Below are 23229 nucleotides of genomic sequence, written 5' to 3'. Positions count from 1 at the left end.
ACGTGGAGACGCGGGATTCCTCGCCTCTCGATCGCGTTTCCTCGCGCCGAACTATTTACAAAGTGCTACGGCCGCGAGCGGCGGAAAGGATACGCGTCCCGGTTGATTTATACCGCTAGTCATCGACAAAGAGATGCATGTTCCGCTTGTCGCTTCGAGGGTGTGATTCGTGGTACGCGGAAGCGTCTATGGGAAAGGGGCTTTAATAATTCGCGAGAATCGGCGCTCGTTGTTTGACGGAAGCGACTTTTCCGGTATCCGTGGTATTGGCCATGGAATGCACCTTCCCTTCGGTTAATTTCACTTCGAAATTTCACGTACCGCGATTATAAAGTTCTTCGTGGGAAAATTTATGGCCACTCGAGGGAAATAGTGAGGAACGAAGTTGGTGTGAGAAGAGAGGGTCATATTTTACTGACTGTCTTCTGACTCGATGTGAGCGTTTGACAGTGATATCTTTTTATTATTTACATTGTGCTGCAATAGATTACACTCTCGACTTATAAAAATTTAGAAGACCCTGTAATCTTTTATACTCGTGCATCTTTATTTTATATCCTCTTTGTGCATCTGTTTCTTTCTCTTTCTTTTAAGATGCAAGAATATAATTTTCAGTTTCAATTTTTAAACATTTATTTAGGTGACGAAATCATTACCCCTTCTGAAGTCTTCAACATGTTCTAGGTTTTACAGTCAAGTTATATATTTATAATTTCAAATTCTATTCACTCGACGGAGAACATGCAGTTAGTGTAATAGAGGTTTTAGATAAATAGATTCAATCTGTACGTTTGTTTGATCAGGCTCTAATTAAAACTTCGTCTCATTTAATGGAGTTATACTCTGTAATTATCACGTATGAAATACATACGGTGTATATGTGAGCGATATATGCGGTAAACAACTTTAAAATCCAATAATCAGTTCCATATTACGAAAATTGTACGTTTAATGTTGTTTGTGGAACTAAATAGATACTTTTTCATTCTCCGGTGTATTCAAAAACTGATGGTTTACAAAATTTCATACAAATTTACATTTATGAGCCAAACAGTTAATTGAAATTGAATTAACAAATATGAATTTGTCATTCATATAATATAGGACATTGTTTCTAAAAATTTTATTGACATACATACGATAGACATTGAAAAAGATATTTGAATATCGACTAAAGCTAAATGAAGATTCGTACAAATCTTATTTATATATGAATAAAATCTTCATGATTGATTCTTCCTCAAGTGTCTTTCATAATAAAATGGAAATGTATATTTGACAAAATTGTCAAAATTCTGAATATTCGTTCGTGGATAAATATAAAATGTCACGGCAAACTGTCATGTTTCCTCGATCTCAAATTTTTCGAAATCTAATAAAGTTGGAGAATTGTGTCAGGTACACTGGTTAAACATTCGAGTGGTTAGATTCAAGATTGTGCGCCTCCTCGGATGAATCTGTTATTACCTACTTTTCAAAGAATCACTCGTTGGTAGAAACAGAAGATGACTTAAAGTATCATCCAATCAAACCTAATTGCAACTGCTCTACAGTTACCGCTTCGTTTGCAAAGAATCTAACTTTACTATCGAATTAAAGCCCAGTAATTAGTGATCTTGTCGTCATTATCTGTAGCGTTTCTTCGTATACTTGACGCAACTCTTGATTATGGAACAACATTTCTGATAAAGATTTTCTCATTTCAAATTTGCTCGTACAAAAGTACGAAATCGGCCGATTTACCTTCAAACGAAGTAAAAAGGTTTCCTGTGATTAAATATTCCGTGAAATGTGTAAACACATTGCTGAACGTCACACGGGACACCGGTTAATCTGCAACATTTGTCAGAAGCGTAATTTTCATTAAATGTGCAGGGGAGAAAAATAAAGTCGGCTCGCGCGAATTAACTGCAATTACACTTTTTTACACTGCCATTAAGACGCTTTCAAATTTATTAATTCCCAGCATCTTAAATTATTTTGTGCTTTTAACGAAATGTTAGTCTCATCTGCGAAAGGCAGATGAAAAAACGTCTTTTTAACACATTAAATATTAAGTTACAAATATTCGACATTTTTGCGTACTACATAAATTCTTTTTCGCGTGTCTCCGCACGTTCGTACTTGCTCCAGCGCATAAACGTCCGCAATCCGCTTGTTATCGGCAAGCCCGTTGTCCCAAGAAGCACATATCGATTCTCTAAAAAGCATCAGACAGCATCGATTCGACTCCATCTTGCCGTCAGCCTCTCGTTTCACGAGATTTCGCCGGTGAAACCAGCCGTCTGATCTAGGAAATTGCGAACCGAAATCAATAGCGGACAGTTTCCGGAGAAGCATGGTTATGGAGCGTGGATCCCCGGGGACACCGGCGGTCGTGTCGACGACCGGGAATACCCAGCCAGGCAGCGCACGTACGTGCCGAACTTCCCTCGTTTTCGCAGACGATTCGAAACCGTGTCGAGTTCAACGTGTTCCCGGTCCGGCTGGCAAACTCCCTCCCTGCGTGCAATACCTTTAACTCGGTAACGCGCGAAAATTCGAGAAAGAGAAGCGACACACCGAGGGAGGCGTCGTGTCGCGTCGAGTCGACCACGCGACACGACGCACCGCACGATGCTCGTTTCTCGATTCTCTCTTTCGTTCTTTCGATGAGATTGGCCGGTGGAACGGGCCGCGAACGCAGAAAGAAAGAAGAGGTGCAGAAAAATGGGGGAAAAGAGAAGCACGCAGGGGCGTACGTCGTTATTTCGCGGTGGATGCTGCGGGATCAATAGCGTGGAGAGCCGAAGAGCTGGTAGAGAGGGAGACCACCGGTGAGGGACAGAGAGGAACGCAGATTGGCGAGAGTCTGTACGTGTGTCTCTGTGCGTGTGACAGGGAGGAAGAGAGAGAGAAAGAGAGAGAGGGAGAACCGACAGGGTGGTTGAAAAAAGAGGGAGCAAGAGAGAAGAAGAACGAAGAGGGATCCTGGACACACAGGGGGTTGGTTAAGGGGCGAGAGAAAGACAGGAGACAAAGGGTGACTCCCCTAGTCTCTCTGCTGCCTAGCGTCGACTCGTCTCCGTTGCTCCTATCGTTCCTACCGACGTGTTCCTCTCGCTCTATCCACCACCCTTACCACCCGACAACCCCAGGAGTCGATGCATCCAGGGTCGTTGCTACCGGCAGCGAACGATCCAACCTTCCATACCCTTTCCTCGCCCCGCTCTCGCGATCTTGCTCTCTCTCTCTCTCTCTCTCCCTTTCTCTCTCGGCTCCTCTCGCTCCCTTTTCTTCCTTCTCTACCCTCCTTTCTTTCTCCTTTCTCCGCACACCGATGCGTCTGCCTCACGCTTCGTCCGCACATGCACACGCATCGATACGAGATAATAAACGCGCGTACGCGCTGCAGGTGGAGTAGGTATCCCGTCCGCGTTTCTTCGTACGCGCGATGCCTGTGTGCGTGTACGCAGACTGTGCGCGGATCCGTAAGTTGGCCCGTCTGTTGGTTTCGCACATCGGCGTGCACGCACGTGAGATGACGACGACGACGTCGTCGCCGACGAAACGACCGACGCCAATGGACACGTCGCGCACACCACGCGGACAGTTTTCAAGGACAGGGCGAGCAGGACGCGGAAGAAAGCGTTCGCCACGCGTTCAACGGCGAACCTTCGCGTGTCTCATCATTAGCAGCTTGATCAAAGACCGATCCTTATCTTCCATACGTGGTCGTTCATTTTAACATGCTTCTCTTTTCTCGCATTTGTCGTCCAGAGTGTAATGCAAATGATACTTTTGATTCTGTAACTCTTTTCGGTAGCCGAAGAAGGTGATCCGTGTGTACGTGGTAACTGTATATAGCTTTGGGCTTGCTCGTGTCGTATGAAATACGGCACCGCTCATTACGGCATTTACATACTTATTAATTTGTTTCAAATAGGCACGTTAAATTTTTATGCGACTAAATTTGATACCATAAAAGTCGATCTGATAAAGAAAATGCTTCGCTGGATGATAAGGCTGTGGTATAAATATTTCTCGTAGCTACTGTGTACCTACCGTGTATATTATCAACGAGGAAATATGCTCGCAATTTTATACAGATGCAAATGTTTGCACGATTTCTCAACATTTCCCTTATTTTTATTTCATGCTACGAAATTTCAAATGCCGCGCAGATAGAGCTATATATATTTTTCTATACTTTTATGTGCCCGTATCTCGCGCACGAGCACGATCTCCGTTCGAGCAATACTCGTAATGTCACGTTTTGGGTTTAGAAGCTTCGTCCGCGAAGCTTTTGTATTTGCTCTATTGCATTCGGAAATGTTATCCCGCTAATTATACTTTAGAAACGTTGAAAGATACTTTTAAAAAATTTTAAACGAAGGAACGATAAAAAAAGATGTACAAATATTTAATATAATTATAAAGAATATTTGCAATTCATACAAAAATGTCTCATCACCTTCCTGACATTTCTAATTATTCAGTTTATTGTTGAAAAAGTAAATTAATATACACGAACATCTTTCAAGAATTTCCTTAACGGAAGGAAGTAAAATATTTGAGGAACGCCAATTTAGAGAACAACCATTATCCCTGATCACGTGAAATTAGCCACGGTTAATGCGTCGTTTAATGGGAATCGATGCCAGTTGGCTGCGTCTTTCGTGTTTGCATAGGATTTGGAAGAAAAGTTCGAAGTTGGAGGGAAGAGACCGTGGCGAGTTTCGGGTTTGTCTTAGCCACAGGACTTCGTTGCCGGAGGCTCGGACCAGGATTCTCGTGGTGGCGGGACTCTTTCTTCCATCGAGCAACAAGAAGGAACCCACAATTTCATCGTTTTCGTTCGTTCCCTTTGTTCGCCTCCTTTTGCCTCCGAGGGAAACGTACGAACTCTCGAAGTTCGAACTTCCACAGGATTATTCAAGGCGTCGTTCACACGCCGTCTCGTGCTCCCGTTCGCTCGATAAAATTTAGCAACGTGGTTCGTGCGGTGATACGCCGAGTAACGTCGTAAAGTCATCAGTTGTTTCGCAGATGTTCCTTCTTGTCGTTTCTCCCGTGATATTTTTATATATTTTCCAAATATTTTTTCAAGACGACGCGCGAATATCGTAGTTTATTTTGTACTATATCTCAAGATTTCGGATGAGAAATAATTCTTACGTCATCAATTCCTTCCCTCGGAGGAAAGTACCCTTTCCCTGTTTAAATATTTTTTTTTTTAGAACAAGGTGTGAATATCTTTTCGTACTTCACTGTTGGGAATGCGCCTTAATGTTATTAATTGCTTTCACAACCGTTTCTTTTTAGACACACGCCTTGAACTCATCAAGTGTTTCTTCTTGCAATTTACTTCGTGGCGTTTTAATATTTTCTAAATGTTTGTTAGAACGAAATGTGAATATTTTATTGTATTTTGTTTTATTCTAAGATAGGTCAGAGATGAGGGATAATTTCTCAGTGCACCTTGAAAGTCATCAATTGCTTTCGCGACCATTTCGCGCGGCAATTTCAGTATTTTTTAAAACAAAGTGTGAATGTTTCATTTCGTTCTTTCCCCTGGGGGGAAGTAATTTTTGCTGGTTTATTTGATCTGTTGTTGGAATAATGGTTATGAAGATTGATATTGAAATGATTGTTTCAGATTGATATTTATTAAATTTGGAAGGGAAACAATACAATTAGCTGTGATCTGTATTTCGAGTAAAAATGTGATGTTTTAATATGAATGTTAATTAAACTAATGGTATGACTTGCATGGCGTAATCTATATGTATATAAAAAAATTTATATGTAATATATATGTATACAATAATTGATTGATGAAATATTGATTTTGAAATTTTGAATGTTCATAAAAAGCGTGTATATTTACATAGAATTTTAATTAATCCTTCGTGTAATAAACATCACTGAAAAGTTTTAATTTTAACAAACTTTATGATCAAGTAAATACCACAGGAAATTGATTTTATTTGTCAATGCAGTATTTGTTACGTGATTGAACAAACACATATTCATTAATAACAATTAATAAAAATTTGGAACATTCTTATTTTCCAAACTACTCTATGTCTCTTTAGTTCAAAACGTTTAGAATTATTTAGTTAGCAACCAATAATTATCCGTCACATGTTTCGCAACATATTGCGATTTGCAATCATTATACATTTATGACACGTTTGGTATCATTCATATAATAATTGGCGTCGTTTCACTACTCAGCAATAATTAGTACTCTATCGAACCGGCGATGTCGCGAAATCCATTTACGACACGAATAAACGAATCTATTTCATCGTACCTGTCGTTTACGATTATCGTACGATCTTTCTTGCGATAAACGATTCACACGTTCTTAATTATTAAAAATGTTCCAATTCCCAAGTCTCTCAACGCGAAACGTACAGTCCATTAAAACTATAATAAGCCAAATTGGAAGAAAAGCAAAACGAAACTAGCGGCCGCCTTTACCGAGGCCAGTTTCGAATTTCGCGGAGCATGAAACCCATTTCCTTAACGGTCTCCTTTTTCTCTTCCCTCTTCCTGTTCCTTTTTCGTCCCGACAAACGAAGTTCGGCCGGCCTGTCGAAACGATCAGCCAGCGAAACATTCAGGGAGCATAGTCGAGTCCCTGAACGGCACCGCGAATCTGTCGAGCGAAAGTATATTATTACCGTTGAAAAAAAGGATTTGCAACGAGAACACTTGAAAACCCTCTCGCAGCATCGGCGCTAGTCGTTTTTTTACATATTAAAAATTAAACTGAAAAAGAATACAAAAGGGAGAAGGAGTCTCGTTCGATATGTCAGAAGTACGCAAGAGTGGTGGATGGAGAAAAGTTTAAATTTCAATTGACAAATTTTTAGACGAACACAAGATTTTCGACAAATTTTTACTGAAATTGAAAATATTTCGTTACATTTGATTGACATGTTTATAGGATTAATTGAATATATATATATAATTTAGGAAAATGTATAAAACGTCCGAAGTGAAATCTGGCTCTCTCGAGGCATTTTTGCGACCTTTGTTTTAATTCATTCTGCCATTTAATTGGTCCAGACGATAAAATAGCAAATTGAGTAAACTATTCAATTTTCTCTTTATATACTATCTACGTTTCGATTGATAATTACCTCTCTTGAAGAATTGCTCCACCGTGATAATTACTCGACGAGAAGTTATATCTGTAGATTTGTTTTTCGGAAAGTTTCTCGTTATAATTCTTGTATTTACACGGATATTGATAAATAGAGAAGAGACATTGCCAAAAAATAAACGATGGAGTAATCGGATTATAAAGCAGACGCGGCAACGTAAACGCAAATGAAAATATATATTCCGATCGAGCTAATATCTCACGTGGCGCAACACCATGCCCCATTAATTAGATTCTAAACATAGGAACTCTCTTACTCCGTTTCCTATAAATCGAAGCCTGTGTATCCAGGGGACCGAGCGTTCCCCGCAAAATAATTAATACGACCCTACCGGTTCACGCGCCATAGATTTACGCGCGGTTGCACGTACCTTTTCTAGAAGTTCAGTCTTCACGGATGATAATAATTGTTACATTACTCGAATTTGTCGTTCGAAACCTAAAGACGCAATCAAAATTTGCTTCCGTTTGATAATTGCAACTATTTGATTGGAACTATCAGAGAATTAACTTGGACAGATCTAATATTGACACTATTAGATTTCGTCGTTGATTTTTTTTATTTTACAACTTTTTAGAGGTTGTAAGATAATTCGAGATGGCTCGCGAAAATATCTAACATTTATCATGGGAAATTTATATACTATAGCTCTGTATGAAACATATAAATTTTATCAGTGATGAGATACGATTGTCATGACGTTGGCAAAACAAGCAGAAAATGTATATGTATAGAAATAATGAGCTATTTACTGTAGACATATATATTTAATGAAAAATTAATGCAAATTATATAAACTAATATAAGTAGTATTTTAAATGTAAGTGCATATTAAAAATGGTTCCATTGAGAAATTATTAATGTAATGGATAATTAATTAATTAACTCCTAAATATTTCCATGACATTTATTCGAAAATATTATAGGTATTTGTGCTAAATATTTTGTATTCCCCATATGTACATATTTAAATGTGTTTCAAACTTTATCAGAAAAGTCATGATAGTGGAGTCCCTAATTATACTGCTAATGAAATTTATAACAAAATATTTCACATAACACGGATATTTCTGTTAATTACAGTATTTCGAAGAAATCATGTTATTAGTTGAAGATTAAAATAGAGATATTTTTTGAAAAGGATTGATTTTTCAAAACAGACGCAATAAATAAATATTCAGTGATTTATTAACATCGATGAAAAATTTCTCCCACAGTATACAATAATGTTGTTTTTACCACGCAACATTGGTAAATTTACGCTGTTATCGAAACTTTACGTGCTATTGCAAACATTTGAAGGGTTCATAAATTATACACGAACTTGAATAAGCGATTTGCACGAATTTTTCGTTTATAGAATATTTTATAATAATGTGCATGTAAAATTATGCAACGTAGCAATTCAACCAAAAGTAAAATGCAAGTAATATTAATGAAATAGAACAAATTTATTAATGAAGGAAATGTTATAGAAATATTTAATTCGTACATTTTCATTTTATTTCACAGTTTGAATTACCCTGCGGTATCTAAAATATCATTTTCCCTTTGGGAATGTTCTTTGCATCAATGTAAAGCCTAGTAATTAATATCGTTAGGAGGAATCATTCTTTTTAATAATACTAGATCAGGAAAGCTATTTACGTATAACGTATAAATTATATTGCACAATTTCCAGTAAAATAAATATATAAACATATATAAAATCGAATCTTACAGCAACTTTCGTCACGTTTCTATTTCTTCAGCAAAGAAGATCATTTAGCTAAAAATCCTCGCTTATTTATCTGTTTCACCCGAAGTAATCCATCTATCATTAACATCCTCTTTGGAACGTAAAACCCGCGAAGTATCATCAAATGCAAATTTATCAATCATCCGTGGACGCACATGTTTCCGGGCAAAATTGCGAATCCGGAACATACACGTTTCTAATAAATAACGCTACAAGTCGAACGAATTATTCATAAGGCCTTGGGTAAACACACGGACCTGCAGTGTGGCGCTGGTTTATGTGCTCGCGTAAACGTATCGATACGCAAATGAACACTGAGCAAACGCGTGCGTGTGTTCACGTGCACGAGAGTAACCGTTGTTACGAGTATTCGCTACATACGTCGACGATACATACATACATACATACATATATATACACGCGCACGCATACACGCATGAACCAAGCGCATATTCGATCAGCATCCGTGTGTCATCTACTGTCATAATTGCGCGCGTGCGCGCGCGAGCGCAGCGACACATCGTCAAACGTCGACGCGCTCCCGTATAAATAGATGCGCACGAGCCACGCGTAAACATGAATATTTATTTTACCGAGCGTCGCTAAATATTATTCATTACCTCTGGTCGCATTTACATGAAAATCGTATATGGTTATGTGCGAGGCTTTAGAACCTCGAGAGATTAAACACAACGAAGATAGTCCCGGCGAAACGTTGCAGCTGGTTCACGCGGGTGTGTTTCAGCGTAACGTCGAGAGGGGAAGCACCACGAAGGAACTAAGCGTCCCTTCTTTTCCACGCTTCTGTTACGAGCATCGAAAGTACATTAAGGACCACGTGTATGCATATTTAGCTTCGTTCACCTCGGACGTTCCTCGATCCGGCCTGGCGTACGGTTCTTCCTCGTGCTCCTCGAGATCCTGTTAAGTATTATAAAAACGAGGGGGCAGGGAGGAGAGGAGAGGATCTTTTTAATCGGGAATTAATCGGAAGTGTGCGATTTGCTATGCGATTCGGTGGAATGTCGACGGCGCGAATAGGAGTTCCTGGATCGCAGCTCCGTTAAGGCGACGTTTTCACACGTGTTACGCACGGTGCGAGTACACGAGCAAGCAGCGCGAGCCATTTAAGTTTAAAATCGTGCCGCGATGTGTAATCGTTTGAAACTTCCGCGTACGTAATCTGTTCCCTTTGGGAGTGTTCTCTTTTCGAAATCTCTAATTCTATCGATAATCAGCGATATTACGGACGGATGTTGTAGAAATTTGTCCCATAAAAAAAATATACGGTATGATCAGAATTATTATTATTATTTCAATACCCTTTAATGCGAAATTCAAATTCTATTTATAGATCAGGGCTTATATACCGGCTTTAGTGTTTTATATAACGTTTCATTTCAACCAGGATATTTACAAGGTTGTACAATAACGGACTATTGTCCACTAATTGTAAATAAAATAATATTTGCGAGTGGAGCCGTAGGAAGTGCGTACAGGCAGTACGATGGACATCTACTTCGTAGCGTGGACCTCGGTGTAGAAGAACTAATGATGATCTGTTTTTTTTTTTTTTTTTTTTAATTTAATTAGTCAGGATGTCTTGTCTGCAGTATCTTGGGCTTGGAGTGCCCTTTAACCTGCATGAAGATTGCTATTATTAGTTTGTGGATATCTGTGTGGTTTGTTTGCATAATGAGGTTAGGCTTGCAGGAAAAGTTTCAAATAACCTGCAGGTTCCTTGATACGGTTTGAATCTGAAAGTTTTGGTTCGGGTTGTTCATTAGGTTATTGCGTGTTTAGATAATTTGACCTTGACTTTGAGTGGTATGTTTTCGACTTGATAGTTGCCTATTTCCCTGATGAGGGAGTTTTGATGGTTGTTGTTGTAGGCTCCGGGTAGTGAATTTTGAATATACTGCTTGATCGTGGGGATATTGGCTAATTGGAGCTGTGCTACGGTTGTGTCCCTCTGTTTATTGAGAATAATTCTAAGGAATTTGTTTTGTATAATTTGTATTTTGTTGATGTGTACTTTGACAGCAGAGGCTCAAACTTGATATCCATAAGTAATTATTGGTCTTATGCAGGTTAGGTACAGTAAGATTTTGATATTTTTCTTGAGTTTGCTACTTCGAACTATGAGAGGGTATATCCTGGATAGGCGAGAATAGTTCTTTTTTTCTATGGCTTTAGCCCATATGAGTTTGTGTTTGATTTGTGCCTTATATACCTCCGACTCCCTTTGTGTCTTTTCCGAGTCGAAGGATCTGAAAGTTTATTGCTTAACTGGAGTCCGCACGGTCAGGGCCATGAGGGTTTTTTTTTTTTTTTGACAATTACCTCAAATACAATAGCCTTGGTACTGCATTCAGGGTCCACGTCGTTGAGGACGACATATTTATTATATTATTTATGTTATTGCCTGGATCGTGTCCCCTACACCGGCTCAATTAGCAAAACAGTTTCATTTGGCTAATTCGTGAAACAATCTTTCAATTTAATAACATGTAAATCGAAACAGCACATCGAATTAATCTATGTGCTTGACGAAAGACAGAACACACGTTTAAAATTATCTAAATTTCGTTAGAAACTAGAATTAATTGTCGCGTTGTGACAATTTTGTTACCAGTGGCCAATAACAAAGTCGTGGCGAGAGGAAAGAATTAAAAAAGAAAAAAAACGACTGATTTTTATTTTATTTTAATGTATTTATTTCAAATCTTCGTGAATCTTTTAATAGGATCAATATTCAATGCATGTAGCAAGATTCAAGATTAAAATTAAAAAAAATTCCTGGGGAAATGTTACACAAATTTCCAGTCTTTGTTTGCTCTTGACTCTCGCTGTTACTCGCGATTTCATTGATCGAACAAGGATCGATACCATTCGCGTGATCCTGACCGTGAGACGCGAATTCATAAATCCGTGCAGAGCGATTAATTGTCGTCTTTCAATGCCCGCGCGCGCGCATATATTTGTGCGAACAGCGCGGATACCGGCAGAGTCCTGTCCTGTCACGAGATTTCATCAGTTTTATGGACGACAACGTATAATGGGAGAATGGTGAACCCGGTGGTGCGCGCATCGGTGAATTTCTCGGGAGAGGGACCGCTACGTTTCCGCCTAAGCGAGACGACGCCATCAACAATGGGACAGGATTTTCGAGGCGATAACGCCGATGAAAAATGTATCGCGCCAAGATGAAAATGCATTGTAACGATCTGAACGGCGTGAAGCGTTTTCCCCTCATTGTCTAGCAGCAATGGGAGACGCTGTTTCATCGCGTCGTCACGCGCGCAAGAGTGGGAGAGACCGGGGGGATTTTGCAAACAGGCAGGATCTCGTTTACCATCGAAAAAGCTCGTCTCTCGCGTAAACGCGTGCGAGATGGAGGAGAACGCGACAGGGAGGGTAAAATACTGGCAAATATTTAAATGTGTTGGCAAACGTGCATGTGAGATATCTCGAGGCACAACGTGAAATAGTTACATTTCGTTTTATCCAGGATCGAGCGTACGGAAAACAAAAAAAGAAATAAAAAACGAATATCTTTTATTGTCTGGTAAAATTGTTTAGACCATCGCTCGTGTTTTTTCAATTTCTCTTCTTCTCATTTTTTTTTTTTTTTTTTTGCACTTTTATTTTAGTACCGCGACAACGCGATGAAAAAAGAAAAGAAAGAAGGTTGTACGGAGAGACTTTCAAGTGTAATAATATCTCATCGGGAGAGCTCGCCAGAGAGTAGAAGCAATTTAAAAGAACCAAGGTGTCTGAATGTTCCGCATTTCATTTGCAAGATATGTGTATAAAGTTTGTACGGTTTCCAGTAGCCGAGAGGAGTTGTTGTTCCTTTCGGCCTTGAATTCTTCGAAGATCATGAAATAAAGATCTACACAGTCTACAATGGAGCTTATTAAATCGTACGTCGGAATAGAAATGATACCTCGCATCAAATTCTCTTGAGAAAATTACGCAGTGCAACAAGCGTAAAGCTTTATTTCCATAAATAATCCCATTCAAATCTTCTTGAGTTATCACGGTCGAGATCAGAGTCTATTAAACGTCTAATCAGAAATTTCACTTACAAACGCGTTTATAGTTTCTGCTTGCATTAATTCGTCGATGATGGTTCGTCAATTTGACGTTGGTGCAGACTGTCAGAAACTGCTTGAATGCGCGACGATCGTCAAACCAACGTTTTCGTTTTACTACTTCCGGTGCCGAAAGAATCGTCCGATTGGAATTGCGGCGACGGCGCGGCCGTTAAAACGCATTTCCGGAAACCGATCGAAATTTCAGCCGCGAAACCACCACGCGACTTCTCCGCAAATTAGAAAACCGCCAGTTGTTTTGTTTTGTTTTTCTTTTCTCTCTTTTTTTTTTTTTCGTGGAAAGCGGAGAGCCGGGTTGGAAATGAAACGAAACGCAACGACAGAGAGAGAAAGAAAGACCGAGTCGCGGTTTGTTCACGGTTGGCAAATTGAACGGTTGGAAAATTCACGAAGTTGTCCACGCTGAAATACTGAAAAACGAACGAGGAGTCTCTCGTTTCCCGATTTCAGTTGTATCGATTCTCGGTTCGATCCGGAGTTCTCTCTCGAACGTTGCGGGGCTTCGTCTGAGGTGGGAAAAAACAACAAGAACCTTGAAATCCCCGTCGATTTACGACTGCACCGCGGGTCAAATTCGAATTTCACGCGTTTCGTTGCGCAACGTTTCTTGAGACATACGTTCTTTCGCGGATCCTGCGCGTGAAAATGGCGACCACGCCGTTTACGACGTGTCGGCGCTATTATCGTTAAAATTCCTGTTCTCAACCTCGGCGCGTGCAAATTAAGACATAAACCATAAAATTTTGTCGCCCCGACGAAATTGAACGATCAATAAAATTTACACCGTACAGGTTTTCTTATACACCACATGTATCAACAGGATTTCGTCAAATTAGAATTGATTTTCAAAGTGATTTTTATGAAATTTTGACAGAAATTATCGCTATTAATTGCCTCTATTTTTCAATAATCCATTCTTAAAGGTTCGCACGGTAATACGAATCGTGCATTCGACGATCATCTCGCCGCGCTACCTACTCCAAAACCAGTGAGATACCAGAGCTGCGTGTTTCATACCTCGCTCCACATCGTCAAACCACGTACATCCAATTAAGTCATCCAGCTATGCGATCCTTCCCAGGATCACCACTTCAAAAATCGCTCGATTCCTCCTTCGCATCTATTTTACATAACTACACCTGTGCCGCGACTTTTTACCCAAATTCCAAAGTTCCCACCTGATGAATTCCTCCTAACCCGAACACGTGTCATCCACGTTCACCGCTATCCACGCGGTTAAGCAATTCGATCACGTGTAATTTCCGACGTGAGACAGAAATTTCCGTGCGTGAGGACGTGCCAGGCCAGCAACAACATCAGCCAGGTGGCGGCCGAATTACAAGGTTTACGCAAACACGGCTTCAAACGGCACGTCTTTCGACGAACGTAACGCACGTGAGCACCATCGTGCCACGGCTGCGGTAACGGCGACAAGCAACAAGGCCGAGTGTAACCGACAGTAACAGCAACAACAACAGCAACAACAACAACAACAACAACAACAAGGAGAATGGAAAAGACAGAGTCGGATCGTGGCGAGTCCCAGGTGGGAGGCAGCTGCCAGGCGGCCGCAACACCTGCTCCGCTTCGTTCCTTTTTGGACGGACAGGACCCGTTTCGAGGATCCAAAAGGGATTCGCCTATCTGCTCGGCGACCAATCTTCCTCTCGCTCCCTCCTCACTCCGACTTCTTTCATCTGCACGATGATCTTCTTCTCTCTTTTCCCTCGAGAGGAGGGCACCGTTGGCCTCCTGCATGCGGGTGCACCCGGCAGGTGCTGCATTTTTCTCTTGCACCACTTCCTCTCCACCTCCCTCCCTCCCTCCCTCCCTCCCTCTCTCTCTCTCTTTCTCTCTCTCTCTCTCTCATTACTATTATTAGCGTGCTTTTCCTCGACAGCACGGGGCACGACTGACACGTACTCGCCTCATTTCTTAATGCCGGTTAACGAACAGCGTTAAACGGCCCCGGGCGTACCTCTCTCGGCTGAGTTTTCAATAGGAAACTGAAACTGAAACTGGAAGGCTCGTATCGAGCTTTTGTCCCTTCGTTTCGCGATATCGACGAGTTTCAGATCGGAGGCTGGACAATTGTTGTTATTACGAGACTTTACAGGCGGTGCTTCAGTAACACTAATGACCAGACTTGTGAAGTAGATTCAGAAATGTATAAAGTGTCGAAGAAAATTTCTTTTGCGAAATAGAAATTTTCTCCTTTCGTTTCTTTTAATTGTTTAAAAAATTATTCTAAGGCTGTGTCGTTTGATTTTTGTTTCTCATTGGTTACGTGGGCTTCGAGGCGTCTGCTCGTTGCTTCGTTTTCTTGCCTCTTCTCGCGCCGTGGCAGAAAGAACAACGCCGGGCTACCTCATGCGGATAAAAAGCAGGTGTCGCGTTAAATTCCCTTACATCATCCTACTCGACGCGCCATCATTTTTTCGCCGCTGCTTTTTATTATTCAACGGCGGTTCTTACGTACGCTTATCAACATAATACGCTTCATTCTTCTCGTAAATTTTTATACGCTATTATCCGTCGTGCGTATAAAACTCGGCGAGAACGAAATCAGATCTCTCTGTGAACTGAGCTTTCGTCATTAACAGGTAGCGCGTTAACTAAAGATCTCTCGTACGCTAAGAGTATTAAGAGTAATAGCTGCATCTTTTCAATATTTACAATTTTATTATTACGCAAAAACAAAATAGTAAATAGTAATTCGTTTCATTACTTAGGATATTTTGTATACATATTTAATACATCCTGCACATTTTTAAGTTCATCATAAATGCATAAACATGTATAACCCAGCAATTAACATTGAAGTGACTTAGCTCCTTACGATCCATCACTTGGAGGTAGTACAATAATATATGTACAATAAATTCCAAAATAAATTCAGAGAAATAGCGCTCGTGACAACTTCTCGCTCTTCTCCCCTCTTCTATTCAAAGAATCAAGATTAGAACGGTTTTGACCGTGTCTTCGTGAAGAACGGCTGAATCGATTTTACACAGCAACAGAAAAAAAAAAGCAAGGACTTCTACTTCAAAGAACCGTGTCCCAACAACGGGCTTCGAAGCTTCGAAAAATCGCCGTGTCGTGTCCGTCAAAAATCGGAGAAACAGTCGGCGAGCAATTTCAAGCGACGTCCGTCTCTTTTCCCACGTAAAAAAACCCAGGCTGCGGAGTGAAATCAGAACGAACGAGTGGAACGAAGGAAGGAAAGAGGGACGGTTGCAAGAAGAAAACGTGAACGCCCGACGTTGGACCGGCTCGTGGCTCAATTTCGTCGGCGGACGCGGGAAAAAGTGCATTATACGCCGGCACAGCCGTCGAGCAACGTCGTTTTCTTCTTCCATTCGGTTTCTCGTGTGTTCGTCTTGGTAGCAGGCGTCTCCCTCCGTCCAACCATTCTCTCTCACTCTCTCTTTTCTCTCTCTTCGTCGTGTCTCTCTGTCTCTCTCTCGCGTGGCACCCTCTTCTTTCCGGTCCCTTCATCGCTCCCACGTGGCATGAACACCGTCTGTATAAACGAGCACGCGCCACCACCTGCTTCTTATTATCCCCACCTTACTCCGGCTGCAACCGGCACCCCTGCCCTTTCTACAACCCTTTACGTGCAGCTCGACCAGCGTTATTTCACACGCCGTTTTCCCTTCTCGTTTTCTTACGTGTCTCTCCTCTGGCTCCTCCGTGTCGTTCGACACACACGCTCCACACGGTTGTTTTACACCGTTGCCATTCGTCGCTGCTCGACGATGCTCGCTTTGCCAACATCATGTACACGTAGCCGTGCATACGTGCGAGCACCATGGTGGCGAGTTTCGAATTTAAAAAGACGGGGGAGATATTTTTCTGGCTTTCAACATGTCAGTTTAACAGGTTGGGTTGGCACTGAAAATGGAATAGTTGTAACAAAGGGTTCGTTGTATCTTCGTGTAATTTTCAATGTTTAGCGACCAATGACGCTAGGGGCAAGTAAGAATCATTTTCAACACTTACAATTGGTGATCAATAACGTTATTATAGCATTAAGGAGTTTAATGAATGTAAATAGAAATTGTGAGTTTCGTATTATTTTAACAATGTCTACAAATATATCGTCATTGCTGTGTAATATTTTTCTTTTTTCCTAAATATATGTATGTGCTTTGTAAAAGATAAAACCTACAATCGTGTAACAATGAACCCTAATAATACTTAACATATTGGGTACCGAGCAAAGCTTCAAGATTTCTCAAATTTTACAATTTTATATATTCTGCGATCATCTACCATTCAGAGGTCATACTGACGTATTGGGTATTAAAAATTTTTCATAAGCAAAGCTTCAAGATTTCTCAAATTTTGCAATTTTATATATTCCACGATCATACTGATTAGATTAATTGAAAAAATAAGGAACACGATGATACTACAACATTTCTGGAATTTGCGATTATCTATGTCATCTACAGGAGTGAGTGAATTTTTTTCAGATTGCGTGTTCACACCAATCGTGCTTTCGAACGATTGAATTTCAATATTTACGAAAAATATGGTATTGATTCATTTCCTTTCTTCATACGACTAACAAACATAATTCATACTTCAATGTCTCGCCGTGAATGATTATCCTCGTAGCATTGCTGAAGGCGGCGAAATTAAACAGTAAAATTAGATCGACATGTGGACAGATAGATCGTTAATATTCACGAAAAATGCCAAATGCCAAGTGATTTAAATTCGCGACCGATCGATTTCCAGCTATTCGACTATTTCGAGATGTGTGTGCATGTGACCTTTGCCGGTTCTTCCGCTAAATTCACTTTATATATCTATAGTCCATCGTTCCACGTTGATTCGTGAGTATTAGCACGATTTTTCCTTTCACAAATCCCAATTTTGATCACCTGCCCGTTAAATCATCCTAGTTTCTTCGCGTACAGCGCAGCGACTCGCCGCGCAAAGACTGTTCCCAATTTATTTTTTGTCCTGTTTGCCGGAGGAATTCCAATCTCGTTCGCGAGGGGGGCTCGAGTTAATTAGTAGGGAAAGTAAACAGTGTTCGAAAAGTCGTAATTAGTTCCAGAGTTATTTCCGAAGACAAATGACAATCATTTCGATGAAGTAAACTTTCGCGACTCGGTCCTCTTCCTCCTCTCTTAATTGAAACACTGCTACTTTAACTCATAAAAAACGAATATATTTTGTATTAATGGCTTTTCATGGACAGTTTCGCGATCGCTGGATTCATCGAACGTTCTGACGAAATGGTGAGGCCTGTTTTGTTGTTGCAACTTGAGCCAACAACGTTCGAAAATATATTCTACCTTGCCATCAGAAGAAAGAAATAAAATTAATTCAACAATCACTCGTAAGAGCAATGAGAATTTTGGAAATACAAGTTGAAAAATTTGCAACAATTTTGACACAATTTTTTAAATTGTCTCGTCAACATAATATGCTTCATTGATTTCAAAAACTAATTATTGGCTCAACTTGGACATTAGCTGCGACTGTAGACTGCGAATTGTTACCAATTCGTGAAAAGTCAGTTTGATGACATTCGTGAAAATGCACAGAATGCGCATAATATATAAAAGTCTAAAATTCTACTTTTTTAATTATCTTCATGTTGCAAAAATATGAATTTCAAATAAAGATGTGATCGTAAGCTGTCGTTTTACGCCAAATTCAACTCTAAAAATCAAAGGACTGGGAACAGTGAATTTCCTGAACAACAGCGTCACTCTCCCTCAGGGAACTACAATCTCAACAAAAGACGAGGCTACGCGTGCCTGTTCCCTCTAGTATTTAATTGCCACGCCGATCGTCCAACAGCTCCATCGTTTCGCTCCATCAACCGCAGAACGCGGTTCCTTTCCCGGATATATATCGTAACAGTTTCGTCGACGGAAGAAACGCGAGCGATCAGAAACGATCTTAAAAGCTCGTTTCCCCGCTCAAAGCGTCGACCTTTGTCGTCGATCGAAAATAAAAGCGCCCGCTCGGGGAACCGTGCCGACCGATCGAATTAACCTGTGCTGTTGGACGTCGTCCGCGTAAAGGAGCGACACACTGGTCCTCGGTCCTCTTTGTGGGTATCCGAGGCATCGATTCGCTAAAAGGTTTCTCCGCGCTCCAGGAGGACGCGCGGCCGAATCGAAGGAAGAAAGACGATCGGGCAAAGGCGGCGCCTATTAATTTCATTGTCTCTGTCGCGGGGCAACGTGGCGGACGTTAGCGAGGGTTGGAAATTGCCCCTTGAAATATTCAGCAGCCCAGCCCTTGGAACGCTGCGTCTACAGGGAGAGGAGTTGGAACAGCAAGGGTTAACGCGGTGCGGCGGTGTTCCGCCACACGTTTCGCGAAACGTAGACTTTCGTTTCGGCGAACGAGGCAGCGAGCAACAAACGGGCAGAGAAGGGATGGAAAAGGAACGTTGCGTCTCGCGCGAGACTGTGTTAACTGTAACTCCCCTTACGTGGCTGCAGCATCGAATCCTCCGCCTGCCGCGAGGAGCTGCTTAATTACCAGGCTATAAATAAGAGCGTCGCGAAAACGCGAAAAGAGGATAATTAATTCTGTAACGAAGTTGAGAGAGAGCCCGCCGTCGCGATGCTAGAGTTACCGCTTTATAATTAATCGCGCGCGTGTGTGTGTGTGTGTGTGTATGCGCGCGCCGTGAGCCACGCTTGGCTCGGAGTTGGAACAAAGAGACGCGCTCTTCCCTGTCCCTCTTGCCTTGCCTTTTATCGTGGAAAAATCGGAAAATTACAGTAATAGCCTGGCAGATGGATTAAAGAAATGATTGGAGTATAGATATTTGAATTAACGGTTGAAATACAGTAGCGAGAATTTCACCCGCGCCGCGCTCTCTGCTGCCTCCTTCGTACGCAAAGCGACAGATACGGACGCCAGTTTTATTGTTTCACCGATATCGGAACGGGTTTTTCTTGCGATTATTTTATATCGCAGCGGAATATCGAAGCGTCATACGGAAATAACGAAAAAAAAAAGAAGAAAACGCAACTCGGTTTCTTACATGATTCTTGGTGCTTAATTCAATAAAAGTTCCTTGAAAAGTGGTATACACGCGTGCAAAATGAAATTTTCAGCGATCAACTTTTTCGACTCGTATCTCTCGCGGTTGACCTTTTTAAAATTAAACGAAGATGTATGGCGCGACGCGAACAGTTCGAAAGTTCCAACAATCCTAAATCACTGTCGACGCGAGTCGAGGAAGAGGAACAACAAACTTCAACTAGAGTTTTAATCCCGTTTTCTACTAGCCTATTCATTTCTCGTATCAATAGAACTTTGACATGTTAAATAACATGTGTGTTTTAAAGCACGTCGATTTTTTCAGTGAGCTCAGACGTATGTTCGAACAATTCGTAGATTACACAAATCAGTTTGCAGATTTCATTGTCATCAACAGATAAATGATTTCTATATTACTAATAATTACAATATTAGTCAAATGAATGGATTTGTGGGTTTCAGGAAAATGTCGGAAGTTAACTTTGTGGGAAAATTGCAAGCTGCGAAATTCATCTTGCGGGATAAATTTCGAACTAGCTCGTAAATAGTGATTTCTTACGAGATTTAAGTGCATTCTATATAGTTGTGCTCTAATTTTCTGGCATTTTAATTAGAATGGAATCACTAGATATGGATTGTACGAATAAGAGATGTGATATCGGATACGAATTACGGAATATCGAATGTAAGATATAAAATGGGATGCAGGGGTGTAAAATGTAATGTGGGAATAATGGGACGTGGAATATAAAATATGATACATAGAATGTGAAATGATGGACGTAGAATATGAAACGTGAAATATGGGATGTGGGCTGTAGAAATAACGAAATGCGACAGTTAGAATATCGAACATGGGATGTGAAATATGAAATATGGAATATACGACGTGGGATATGGAATGTGAAGTACGAGAAATATAAAATGTGGGATATAGGATACAAGACAGTGGACAAAGGAATACGAGATGTGGGATAAGGCGTATAAAACAAATAGAAGAAAGTAATCGTAAATCACACGCAAACAACAATTAAAAAACAATCTCCAAGATAAGAGAGAGAGAGAGAGAGATAACCCAAGTCACGATGTAAATTACAATATATTTCATCCGAGAGTTCCGCGCGAGTCGACCTCGCAAAATCCCCAGTAGAATCATCGCGTTGAAACTAAGAAAGTCATAGATTACGCCCGGTGGGCATATATTCGATACTGTCAAACTATGCGGCAAGTGCATTAGCGTAAATCATCGGCGGAATATCGGAGCTGGTCGCCGGGATCGGGCGAAACAAAGTGAGAGTCCATCGCGGCACGATCGCGGGTTTGACGATGATCGCGATCGTGGCAACGACGACGATCCACCGCTCGCACCTGAAACCAAGAGGGAAGCGTGTTTACAGCACCTGTCGGGGCTCGTATACGCAATGGCAGAAGTATATTTCACGCTGACAGATGCAACGTTCAATCCATCGTAAATACCATCCTGCAACATCGAACGAGCATTCTCTGAGTTGGAATACATTTCGCGGCTGCCGATGCTCCGTCGATTTTACAGGCAGAAAGAGACCAGTCGCCACTTTGTACGCCGCCGGTACATATTGATTGAAACGTTTCTCGTAAACGTTCGTTATTAAGTTACGTCGATCTTAATGCACCGCCGACGAATTGCGAAATATCTCAAGTCGATACTCCTTTACGACGTTTCACGTTTCGCGTTAGTCGATGCTTCGACGATGAACGTAATACCTCCTCGTAGAGTTTTATTTTTTGTTAAGTCAATCGTTTCTTCAACAGTTTCTTTTTTTTTTTTCTTTTTTAAGAGTTAAATTTTTGGAATTTGTGAAGTCAATAGATTGTGTGGATCTTTGTGCAACTATGTGAAACTTAAGGATGGAAACTGCAACATGCAAAAATATACAAAATATCGAAATTAGAGTATACCTACTAATTGTGCTCGCAAAAATATGAAATTACGTAAATTATGCAATTGTATTAGGAACTGCTATTGATCTATTAAGTCGTTTTTAATTAAAAATTTCTATAGTCACGAAATTGAAAATTGGTAAATCTCTTTCAATCGGTATATTTCAACTATCGTGTATATAATTATATAATTAAATGTATTTCCCAAAATGCAAATTTTTAACATTTTCAACATTTGTAAACAAAGTTTCTTCTTTGTTTCCGAAAACGGTGGAGAAGCGGCTTATTTAGGCAGAATATTGGGCAGAGAAAGTATCGCGAGAGTACAGGTTAAAAGCTTTCGAAATGCAGAAACGTTTCATTTTCCACTCAAAGTTCGAAAGTCAATTTGAAGTTTCGGAACAGTGAACCAATGACTTTGCTATTGGGGCGGCGCGCGGTGCAGCCAGTTCAAGAGTTGAACAAAGTACCCGGAGGATCTTGTAAATCCCAATAAGCTACAAATTTACGGACGTGGCGTGTGTATTTCTTATTGTACGAGTGTGGTTAAAAAATTTCTGTTCTGTTTGACCAACGGAACAAAATCATATTGGAAATCGCGTTGCACGAAGAATAATAAAATATCAATTCGACGATGAGTAAGAAAAGTCGTGAACATGAACGAATTATTTCTATTACAAATTGAGTTACGTAATTGCAATATCCTCGTTCCTAGACTCTTCCATATTTCTTTTATTTTCTCTTTCTGTTTCCGTCGTAATTGCTATCATTTTTCACTTTGTTTTATTGCTTGTTTTATCATTTGTTAATCATGTCTTCTCTTCGTTGTCTCTCTCGTTATTTCAATGTAAGAAAAAGACGTTAAAAATTACGAGAAGAATTGAGAATTCTTCAGTTCTTCTCTCTTTGTTATATTCGCGAGTTATCTCGTTCCGATTATCACTGAAAATCTTTATAATAACCAGGGAACTTGAAAATGAACCTGGCAATCCATTCAACAGCAATTCCAAAAACAATTAACCCTCTCATTAACGCGACAATCGTATTTCTAATGTCTTTGATCATGAGCAGTCGATACTATCCTCCTCAGGAGACTTTATTCTCTTCTTCGTCCAACAAAGTGTACGTACAACGAAAAGCAAAGAAACCAACTGATTCTCCTTCGAGCAATCAGGCTTCGATACAAACTTGCCATTTATAACATCGGCCGGCAAACACGTTTCAACACCGCAGCCAGGACAAAGATTTACTCGATCTTGAAGGCTGATTT

General features: G+C 40.5%; 1 long non-coding RNA gene across 1 annotated transcript; it reads right to left on the bottom strand.

The window, feature by feature from the left end:
- Positions 1 to 1791: 1791 nt before the first annotated feature.
- On the bottom strand, positions 1792 to 18378 carry LOC122537829. Its single transcript, XR_006308698.1, has 3 exons — positions 18368 to 18378; positions 15155 to 15158; positions 1792 to 1919 (listed from the first exon to the last, which is right to left on the bottom strand). It is a non-coding gene; the product is annotated as an uncharacterized LOC122537829 (long non-coding RNA).
- Between the last annotated feature and the right edge of the window lie 4851 nt (positions 18379 to 23229).

This window comes from Frieseomelitta varia, unplaced genomic scaffold, assembly GCF_011392965.1.
Source record: "Frieseomelitta varia isolate USP_RPSP 00005682 unplaced genomic scaffold, Fvar_1.2 scaffold_933, whole genome shotgun sequence".
Lineage (NCBI taxonomy): Eukaryota > Metazoa > Arthropoda > Insecta > Hymenoptera > Apidae > Frieseomelitta > Frieseomelitta varia.
This window is presented reverse-complemented; position numbering and strand designations above follow the sequence as displayed.